We start from the raw sequence: 12,090 nt of genomic DNA, 5'->3' as shown, positions 1-12,090 counted from the left end.
TATTTGAAATAATCATAACCTCTAACATCTTACCATAGGAAAAGCAATATATATTGTAACACCCTGCTTAATTAACTCTTGATTAACCCTTAAATATTCTAGATTAGGATTTTATTTTTGGGTTAATCATTTTCATTAAGGTTGATAGTGGGATTAACATTAATGTTGGTACTTAGTGTTAATGAGCTAAAGATTAGAGAGGCAAGCTCATTAGTAATTTTGATGAGGCTTTTTAGGACCCAAGTACATTCATGGGCCTAGCCCAAGAAAACCTTGAACCAAACCCTTAGGAAATCAAAGCTAATCTTGGCCCAAGTATAGGAAAGCATGAGGCTTCTGGTGTAGATTAGACCCTTGGCTCTTTTCAAGCCCATATGGCCCAAAGCCATGTTTGGACTCATTGTACCATTCAAAGACCAAAGGCACAATACACCATACCATTAGTTTCCTTAAGCCCAAATCACACTCAAAGTACCCAAATTAAGTTTTGAAAATTGGCTAAGGCCATTAACCATCATACTTGAGGTTAGTGCACTTTAAACTATGCTTTGAAGCTTAATTATGCTTAATCTCTTCTTAAACTTTTTAATTCAAATTTTCTTGAATTAATACTCCCTTAAACCATTATTGGACCATGTTAATACCCTATCTAAACCATTTCACATGTCATTAAGAAAAATGACATAACAAGCCCAAACCATACTTCAATCGATTTTGTGCATTGCCCTTTGTAATGCTTGGACTGTTTTGCACTTGGTCCCAATATTTTTGTGGTTATCCACAGGGTAATATGGCCCTTAAACACCTTAAGAGACCCTTCCAAGCTTAGTTTGAGCCTTGGATGAAATTGGTTGTATCAACCAACTCAAAGAATCAAATCGGGTGCACCTTGGTCTAGTTTGTGTAGGAACCATTTAAATTGAATTTGAACTAGACTCCTGCCATGGTTTGCACCACCACCCCACGCCACCTCCTTCTCCACCCAACCACCAATCATGAAGGATTTTGACTCATTTTTGCTGCCCAAAACCGAGTTGATTTTCTGCCACCACAAAACCACTTTCATCCACCCGTTTTCAAAGGTAGTTTAAGGGATCTTCTGCCATCCAAATGGTGCCCATGACCTGGAATCATCTACAGGACCCTTGTAACTATTGTGGAGAGGAAATGATGGTGGTTTAGGACATTATTTCATTCTACACAAGTGACCTAAGCTCATGCAAGCAAATATGAAAATTTTACAGATTTGAGCACCTCTCACTTCACTCAATCTCCAAGCACCCAAGCCAACGTCCCTCACCCCTTGGCCACCTATAAATACTTCTCTCCCCTTCTCATTTCACCCACACCATAGTTCCAAGTATCATCTTAAGCCTTGAAAGCATTTCTCCCTCTTTGTCCTTAGCCAGTAATGCCAGTGCTTCTTTTCTTGCTTCCACTGAAGATACTCTTTCTTCGCTCCTCTCCGACTCGCTTACTTGCATAAGGGTCGATGCAATTGAGTCCTTTTACTACTCTAAATGAATGCTCTCGTGACTTTTATGGAACTCATCCTTTGACTTTCTCTTATTAGCTTAATAACAATTGAATATCGCTTTCTTACTCATAAGTTTTTTAGTGTTCTTGTGTAAGGTAGTCTAGAGTGCTTGGAAGGCCACGAAATTTCTTCCTTTTGATCTTAGCTAGCATGTCAAGCTTTGTTGCCAAGTGTTGGCACGAAATTTGGTTGAGTTTTAAGAAGGTTATTATACTTAATGCAAAACCGGGTCAATTAAATGAAGGTTTGAATGATTGAATGTTTTTAATTGGAAATTTAGCTATGGAATGTCCTAAGCATGATTTGATATGATCTATCATTATCCTAACATAATTATGGAAGGTTAAATTTATGATTAGAAGCATGTCATAATAGGTTTTAAATCTATCTTGTTTTGATCATCAAGCATGAATCGGTTTTAAACATATTAGTAATTAAGGATTTCTTAACTTTGATTAAGTGTTGGGATGAACTTGATTACTCAATGATTAGATTTCATAATGTCCCTAAAGATGTTAGTGATCATTAATGATTAAAGAAAATCTCATATGATTGCATTCATAGGGATCAATAATTGAAATCCACATAGGCATCAACTAGGATGCATGACACGGGTTGGGACTAATTGGACAAGTTTCACTTTGACTTTTGAAAATCATGAGAAACATTTTCCAAGGCATAGCATGAAAATCATTTTTTCACGATCCCAAAAGCTAGGATGGGGAATTATCCTGGTAGAACTCCTCTGTCCACTCTAGATTGTTTAATAATTGATATGAACTCTTGGGAATGAAATCTCTTAAACCCACAATCAATCTGAAAACTCTCCAAGAAAGCCAAAATCAAGTGAATGGACGAAAAATTTAGACCCGATGAGAACTTGTTTCAAGAACCTAGATTATATTAAAATCTAGACCCGTTGAAGAACCCGTCTTAAGAACCCAGATTACAATGAGGAACGCCACAAAGGTTGTGATTTACCTTTGATAAGTTTAAAAGTTCAATTAAGAAAAAGATGAATAAAAATTAACACACAATGAATAAATTCATCAAATTTCATAAACTTCTTAAAATGAGGCAACAAAGAATATTTAAACCAAAACCTAATTAAAATCCTAGCCAAAATAAAGCCCCAACTTCCAAAAATACCTCTGAGTGAATAGTGACGCCGCTATAGTACGGTGCTACAGTAACTCTGCTATAGTACTTTTAAAACCCTAGTTCGCTACAATACTTCTTAAAACCCTAATTCAACAAAATAATAAATTTTCCAAATGCCCTTGAATTGACCCCCTTAAGTTCTTCCTATAATAAACTCAATTATTCTAAACTAATAAAATAAGTCTTTTAAATGAATCAAACAAGTTGAAAGCCTTCAAGTGTCCAAAGCCTTTAAGTTATGTTGTTGCCCTCTTCTATAGCCTATCAAATGAATAAAAACTTGATCTTCATCCTTCAAGCTCATCTTGAATGTTGGACTCTTGCTAAACTTGTTTCAAGTGAATTGCATCAATCTTTCATTTGCCTCCCTGATCTTCTTGGCTCTTGACCTTGTAATTGGCTCATCTGAAAGTTACAAATGATCTTTAAGACTAGGTCCACCTTAATTCTCATCATTCCCCCTCTCCTCAAAAGGATTCGACCTCGAATCTCCACCTAGATCAAAGGGAAAATGGTTACTAATATTGAAAATTGCAAAAACAGGATACTTGCCTGGAAGATCCATTAGATATGCATTATCATTAATTTGTTCAAGAATTTAAAAAAGTCCATCCAAGCAACTCTTGTCATCAACAGGTAAAGGTGTTAAATCTAAAGGAGTAAATGGATTAAGTCTATAAACAATTTCAAAAGGTGAAAATTGAGTAGTAGCATGAACACTCCAATTATATGTAAATTCAATGAATGGCAAATAATACTCCCACAAATGTTCTGAAACATATCTAAAGTTTTCCACACACCAAAATGACCGCTCTAATTATATGCAAACTCAATAAAATGCAAATGATACTCCCACAAATATTCATCCAACAAATCAATGTATGGCAAATGATACTCACACAAACATTCATGAAACACACCTAAAACTTTCGTTATACCAAAATAACCACTCCAATTATATGCAAACTCAATGAATGGTAAGCAATACTCCCACAAACGTTCATGCAACATGTTAATCAATAACAAATTATACTTCTACAAATGTTCATGCAACACTTAAATGAATGGCAAACGATACTCCCATAAACGTTCATGCAACACATCAATAAATAACAAATGATACTTCCACAAACAGTCATGCAACACGTCATTAAATGGCAAACGATACTCCCACAAACGTTCATGCAAAACATCAATGAATAACAAATGATACTTCCACAAACGTTCACGCAACACGTCATTGAATGGCAAATGATATTCCCACAAACGTTCATGCAACACAACAAAAGTCTTCCTTACACCAAGGTTACCCAACAAACTAACATGTCTATCACACACAAGCAACTTACGCATAAAACTAGTAGGCATACAAAATCTATTCTCTCTAAACAAGTACCAATCTAGTTTATAGAACTTACCAAACGATGCTTTCTCACATGTTCCATACAAACTAGCAAAGTCATCATCATTGGCATGCAATTCCTTATCATATTCAAGTCTCAACAATTTTGCATCTAAAATGAAGACAAGGACATACCTTCTTGCTAAAGCATCAACCATAAAATTTTTCATATCTTGTGTGTATTTGAATACATGAGGAAATGTCTCAATAAATTTCACCCACTTGGCATGCACTCTATTCAAGTTACCTTGTCCTTTCAAGTACGTTAAGGATTCATGTTCTTCAATGAAAGGTTGGGTAGGAATTGTCGCACCAGGCAGAAAATCAATGTTGTGCTCTATCTCTCTAATAGGTGGCAATCCACTAAACACACAACTAGGAATCATGACCTCATATCCTTGCAACAAAGAAATAACAACACTAGGCAAAGAGTCGTTAAATTCGTTAGTATAAAACCTTACCTTATCATAAAAACTCACTTTTATCTTTCTGTTTCTCTCTACAATCTCTCTTTCTTTTTCCTCTCGTGGCTTCACTCTTTTTTCTTGACTCTCAGCCACTTCTCTATTTTCTTTTTCACTCTCTCTTGATGTTTCGGCCTTATTCTTTTTTTTCCTTTCACTCTCTTTTTCCTTTCCACTCTCTTTTTTTCTTTCACTCTCCTCTTTTTTTGAACTCTCAGCTTCACAATTGTTTTTTAACTCATTCTCTCTTTTTCTTGAGGTTTCAGCTTCACCCTCATCTTTTCCCTTAGGTGGTTCAGTCTTTCTCTTTGTTACAGCTTGATCATTTTTGTCCCACTTTGGTTTCCAAGGAGTACTAGAAACCAAAGCATACCTTGATGTACCCTTTCTTTTCAACTGTCTCTCTACCTTCATAGTCATATGTACCATGTCCTCTACCTCCACATAATGTTGCAAATCAACTACATTGGCTATCTCCCTATTCAACCCACTCAAAAATCCAACCATCATGGCCTCCCAATCCTCCACTATATTAGCCCGAATCATAGCCACCTCCATCTCCTTAGGGTAATCTTCTACACTCCTAAACCCCTGTATAAGATTTTGTAGTTTTTGGTAGAGGTCTCTATAGTAGTGGCTAGGTACAAATCTCTGCCTCATAGTACAGGCCTCTCAAGATTCATCCTCCTATTGGTCACTAATTGGTCCCACCAAATACTAGCGTAATCAGTGAACTCAATTACTGCCAACTTCACCTTCTTCTCCTCCGAGTAATTATGGCAATCAAACACCAACTCTATTTTTTTTCCCACTCTAAATAAACTTCAGGGTCAGTTCTACCTTGGAAGGATGGTATTTTCATTTTGATACTCCCAATGTTTTTATCTACTCCATCTCGACCCCCTGGCTTTGCCCTAATTCCTCTTCCACACCTAACTCCTCTATGTCTACCCAATCCAACCTCAAATGTTAGATCTTCCTCATCCTCACCATACTCTCCATTCTCAATACTAGGCTCACGTCGCCACCTATCACTCCCACCTTGTAAATTTCTAATCACTGCTTCGTGATGATCCATACTATCTCTCATTTCCCCCAACACCAAGTTCAACTGCTCAAACTGTTGTTGCATGTATTGCAACACAAATTATGAGTTATCTGCCATCCCCTTTGGTGAAGAGCCACTCCAGTGAGATATTGTAAAGCGCTGCACACAAAAATGTTAGTGGAAAACCTCACGCACTCCCTTACATGTTTACACTCAAATAATGGCACTTCACTCGTGTTTCACTCTTAATTGACTTTTTTCCGATAATAGTCTCACACTCTTTTGACTTTTACCTCAATAGTTTTCTCGCTCAAGTTCTTTAAGAACTAGTTGAACTAAACCAAGACAATACACAACCTTGTATTATTCCAACTAGTAATATAGATTCAAGAAACAAGAAACAAGGAAGGAATAAAATGACACGAGACTCAAGGAATTTATACGAAGGAAAGAGTAATTATAAAACAAGATACCAACTACAAAGATGTATTCAGCCCCTTTGATGATAAAACTCAAACAACAAATGTTTTTCTTTCTGTTTGTTGTAACTATGTAGCAACCTTTAAATATGCTACCTTTTCTTTTCTTCTTTTTTTTTTTTTTTGAATTTTTTTTTCTTTTCCTTTCTTTTCTTTTCCTTTCATTTGCTTTCTTTTCTCTTCTTTTCTTTTCCTTTTTCTTCTCTAATTCAATCATAAACAACAATACTCAATTGTGAAAATCAAGCAACTAAATTCAAACAAACAAGAATTGACAACGAAATAGAAGAGAATCAATAGAACGGCACTCCAAACAATTAACATACTTAGAGATGCATTAAACCCTAGAATTTTCAAACCCTAGGTTATGCAAATTTCAGCCAAACCCAAAACCCTAAGAATTTCAGCAGCCTACTTTTTTTTTTTTTTTCTTTTTTTTTTTTGCAACCCTAGGATCAACAATGAAGCCCTAGGATCAAAATTTAAAGATACAAGAATTAAAAGATAGAATTAGACCTGATTGGAAACCTTACTTGAATACCAAATGATATGAACTCGTGAGAATGGAATCTCTTGAACCGACAATCAATTTAAAAACTGTCCAAGAAAGCCAAAATCAAGTCAATGGACTGAAAATCTAGACCCAATAAGAACTCGTTTCAAGAACCTAGATTATATTAAAATCTAGACTCGTTGAAGAACGCGTCCCAAGAACCCAGATTACAAACGCCACAAAAGTTGTGATTTACCTTTGATAAGTTCAAAAGTTCAATTAAGAACAATAATAGTAAAACTCAACTCACAATGAATAAATTCATCAAATTTCATAAACTTCTTAAAATGAGGCAATAAAGAGTATTTAAACCAAAACCTAATTAAAACCCTAACCAAAGTAAAGTCCTAACTTTCAAAAATACCCCTGAGTGAATATTGACAAAGCTATAATACAGCATTACAGTACTTTTAAAACCCTAGTTCGCTACAGGACTTATTAAAACCCTAGTTCAACAAAATAATAAATTTTCCAACGTGCCCTTGAATAGACCCCCTTTAAGTTCTTCCCATAATAAACTCAATTATTCTAAACTAATAAAATAAGTCCTTTAAATGAATCAAACAAGTTGAAAGTCTTTAAGTCATGTTGTTGCCCTCTTTTATAGCCTATCAAATGAATCAAAACTTGATCTTCATCCTTCAAGCCCATCTTGAATGTTGAACTCTTGCTAAACTTGTTTCAAGTGAATTGCATCAATCTTTGCTTTGCCTCCTTGATCTTCTTGGCTCTTGACCTTGTAATTGGCCGATCTGAAAGTTGCAAATGATCTTTAAGACTAGACCCACCTTGATTCCCATCAATAATGGAGTGGTAACCTCCGGGTTGATGAAGAACAGTCAACAGGCTTCGAATGGGTTCTTTTTAATGAATGCCGAAGTGAAGTCAACATGATATGACACCTAACGCTAGTGGGTGTACACATTATAATTTGTATGATGTCATGTTATCTACCAATGCATTGAGAACGAGTTTATAGACAACGTAGTTTCAACGTAAGTTATACTGCGATCACCGGCAGGTACTCACAGTGTATATGGAGAATTATGACATTACCACACGTTATGTTATTAATTAAGATAATGATGTAAGTCTATGATGATGAAAGTTTATGATGAAATTTTTATGAATAAGTTATGTTTTTTAAAAAATGATGACAAAATTACTTATTGAGTAAAAACCTGTGTCTCCATATTTTTAAAAGATGTTAAAGAATCTGGATGGGAGACATGTATATTAATTTTCTGCATCTCATGCATTGCATATTTATCATTTTTCATGATTGATTTATCTTTCTGACAGTTAGTTGTTTAACTTACTGAGATTTCGAGTAAATCTCATCATTTTATGGGACAATACTCGGAATGATGGAAGTTGTGTCAGGAATCGACCAGGATGAGATTGAATGAGCACTGGATTCGCATGATTGAGGAGGAGTCGAATTCGGAGAGAAAGCTGAACTTAATTTTGATGTTCCTAACCCAAATTCTTTATGCTTTAGATTACATGAAGAGAATGTTATGACTTTGTATATAAGTCTATGCTACTTTAGTATTTTGAATATGATGATTATCTAATGAAGTTTGGATATTTTTGTTATTCTAATATATTTTTCACCTTAACTTTTTATTTTCACTGCGATTATTGCATACTACTAGTTGCATACTAGGATGCATTGCATATTAACTGTCATGAACGGGGGTACGTAACCTTGTGTTGCATGTCCCGATGGTCTAAGTCTACGTTCCATCCCAAGCGGGGATTGGGGGCATCACATATATTGATCCACCAATTAATTAATACAAAGAACAAATAATCGAAAAACAAGCCCAAGAATAAAATCCTTTTTTTAAATAATAAAATATTATTTAAAAATTAATATTTTATTCCTATAAATTGGGCTGTCAAAATTGTTCTATGTGGATCAATACTTACTGAGTACATAGCCCATTCTGAAAGCTAGCCTTTATAGGGTCATTTTAATTGGAGTAAATCTGTTTGCAGTCCAGGACTGCGTGCATACGCCTTACATGTCTCTTCACTTAAGTGAAACGGTTCATTTAAGTGAAGAGAGCTGCTACCTCCTCTATCTCAAAAATTGATTATTCTTCTTTCATCCCTCTCCTCAGAACATGAGAGCTGCTACTCAGTCGCTATCTCTTTCTCAAATCATACCATGATGGGAACCTAAGTGGGCCTACACTTAAAGATCTTTTGGAAGTTCCAGATAAGCCAATTACAAGGTCAAGAGTGAAGAAGATCAAGGAGGCAATGCAAGGATTGATGCAATCCACTTGGGACGAGTTTAGCAAGAGCCCAACATTCAAGATGGGCTTGAAGGATGAAGATCCAGTTTTGATTCATTTGATAAGTTATGGAAAAGGGCAACAACAAGACTTAAAGGTTTTGGGCTCTTGAAGGGTTTCAACTTGTTTAATTCATTTAAAGGACTTATTTTATTAGTTTAGAATTATTGGGTTTAATTATGAGAAGGACTTAAGGGGGGTTTATTCAATGGCATATTAGAAAAGTTATTATTTTCGTTGAACTAGAGTTTTAAGAAGCACTGTAGCGAACTAGGGTTTCAAAAGTACTGTAGCCGAGTTACTGTAGCGTCGTACTGTAGCCGCAACACTATTCACTCAGGGGTATTTTTGGAAGTTGAGGCTTTATTTTGGCTAAGATTTTAAATAGGTTTTGGTTTGAATACTTTTTGTTGCTTCATTTTAAGAAGTTTATGAAATTTGATAAATTTATTCATTGTGAGTTGAGTTTTACTCCTCTTGTTCTTGATAGAACTTTTGAACTTATTAAAGGTAAATCACAACCTTTGTGGCGTTCCTCCTAATTTAATTTTTTGAGATGGGTTCTTCAACGGGTCTAGATTTTAATATAGTTTAGGTTCTTGAAATGAGTTCATTTCGAGTCTAGGTTCTCCATCTATCAACTTGATTTTGGCTTTCTTGGGTGAGTTTTCAAATTGAGTGTGGGTTCAAGGGATTTCATTCCTGCGGGTTCATATCATACCCTCTATTGCCATCACCGTCGTCCCTTTCCTCAAACCAAGTTCGTTGTTGCGAACATAATGCATCTAAGAGCACTGCTCACTGCAAACAGAATGCATCTAATCCACTGGAAAAGCCTCCTATAAGTCATAAGTCTCGTGTGACTTGAGTTGTAATTTTACCAAAAAAACTCAATTTTTTAAAACAACAATCCTCGGTCTTCTTAGAGTTGCCATGTTTTAGGACAAAGGATTTGGTCAATTAACAAATATAAAAACCCAAAAGATGTTCATTCATTAGTTATATTGTATGTGATAGACACAAATCCATTATGAGTACATTCTCGTAATAAATGGTTTTGGTTCTGGAGTTTGGAATCTTGGATGTAAATGGCACTCAAAGAAAAGCAAGATCAACTTGTGCTCTCCATAAAATCAAGAACTTTCATGCCAAAGGGGGCCAAGATGGTCGTTGGCAATTTGTTGCTTTCCATCAATTGGGCAGTTTGCTACTGTCCGTCATTGAGGCTGTCGTTGGCAGTGGAGTATGTGACTCCATCGATGGTGGAGGAGACATCGATGGTGGACGAGATTGGGTCGTAGGCACGGCATAGAGAAAAAAATTTCCGTCAATTTTCAATTTCTTGGGTTTAGTTAGATTTGGAAACATGGGCAATTTAATCAATTCAATGATAGAAATGGGGTAATTTATTCCATTCATACATTAGGATTGCAAAGGAGTCCTAAAAGAGGACTATACATAGCAGCTCTCTTTTAATTGAGAAAAAAAATTGTTAAGACCAAAAGGTCTAACAAGGGCAAATCTGTTAAAACCCGAAGGCCTAATAAGGTCAAGAAGTTTAAAAGGCCAAAAGAACTAAAACTCGTTAAAGGCCTAATATGGCCAATAAATCATAACTTCAAAATAGGCCCATAGCCTTAATCAACACCTATCAATGCCTTGATAAATTTTACTTTAGAAATGAATAGTACTACTAAGTTCTAGAAAAGATTCTTCTTTCCTAAACAAAACTTCAAGGTCTCCAAAAAAATTGAAAGAGTCACACTAGGCCCACTTAAAACCCAAATCTCCTAAACAAAACCTCCTTAGATTGTACGTATCTACACTCCCACAGCTAAATGTCATAAAGTTTCTCGTATGAAACCAAATATGATCTCACAAAGAAAACACAATAATATTAGATTTTCATGCTCAAATGAGAAAATACATATATCTCAAAAATCTGAATCAACAGGCATGAAGGTGGCTCTAATACCACATGAAAGATTAATATAAAATACAGAATAGACAACAACGGAAATAATAAATTGCATACCTCCTACTATGGTGATTCAAGAACAGGCAAGAGCCTAAAACAAAACCCACTTAAGAGAAAGAAATATTTGAGTAGGAAGAGAATCTTCTAGACTATGCCTTTTGATTATCGTACTGATGGTGTACACAGACCCTTTATTTATAGGCTAGGTTAGAGACCCTCTAATAGAGTTAGAGTTGAACGGTTCCTCCCATCAAGGAATAAGATAGGGCTTATCCACTACTAGTTGTTCAAAATGAAACTCTTAACACTCAAATTTAAATTAAATTAAACTTCTTAGCACATAAATCTTAACAAACTTGATAGGCAAGAGGGTCACTCTAAATAGAACTCTAACAAGATATGTTGCGGATTGATTGCTCTGTGCGTGAACAAGTGAATATATTTGAAGCATCTGATAACCAATTTAATGTAACACCTTCATCCCACAAAATACAATTGTTGCGTGAAAATGGATGGTGAAAGATTATCCCCCCCCCTCCCCCCCGTGCCAACACACACACACACACACACACAAAAAAAAAAATACAAAACAAAAAAGAAGAAGAGAAAAAAGGAAAATTGATCTCACAACACTTAAGAAAACGTTGGGTTATGAAGCCTGGTTTTGAGCTGGGAAGACGTCAAGCCGAGAACTTGTTTGACTCTCACTTGACAAGGCGCTCGAGCGAAGCTCAGGCAAAGAATTCACTTGAGATGCGCTCGGCAATTGACTCGAGCAAATGTTGGACAGAATGTTCACTCGTGTGAATAATCTTGTTTTACCGCCTTGGAGTTTTTGTCACCATGCACTATATATATGTTATGTTTATGTTCAGAATATGGAAGACTGAATAGAGTGAACAACAGAAACAAGGTGAGGTGTCTGGTGAGATCAGATTAAGACAGGGAGAGGAAATTGGTGAACTTCAGAGTTCTAGTGAGAGAAAAAGCCTTAGAAACAGAGAGTCAGAGATTTGTGAGTAAATTGAAGTTCTTGTAGCTCACTGTGTGTTGTAAATCTCCTATAAATAAAATCATTTGCAGCTCCATAGACGTAAGCAAATTGTTGAGCCACGTAAATCTTGTGTTGCTTGATTGTGTTTGATTGATTCTTGTGTTTCCA

Source organism: Juglans microcarpa x Juglans regia, chromosome 1D (assembly GCF_004785595.1).
Source record: "Juglans microcarpa x Juglans regia isolate MS1-56 chromosome 1D, Jm3101_v1.0, whole genome shotgun sequence".
NCBI classification, from domain to species: domain Eukaryota; kingdom Viridiplantae; phylum Streptophyta; class Magnoliopsida; order Fagales; family Juglandaceae; genus Juglans; species Juglans microcarpa x Juglans regia.
Note: the sequence above shows the minus strand (reverse complement) of the source record.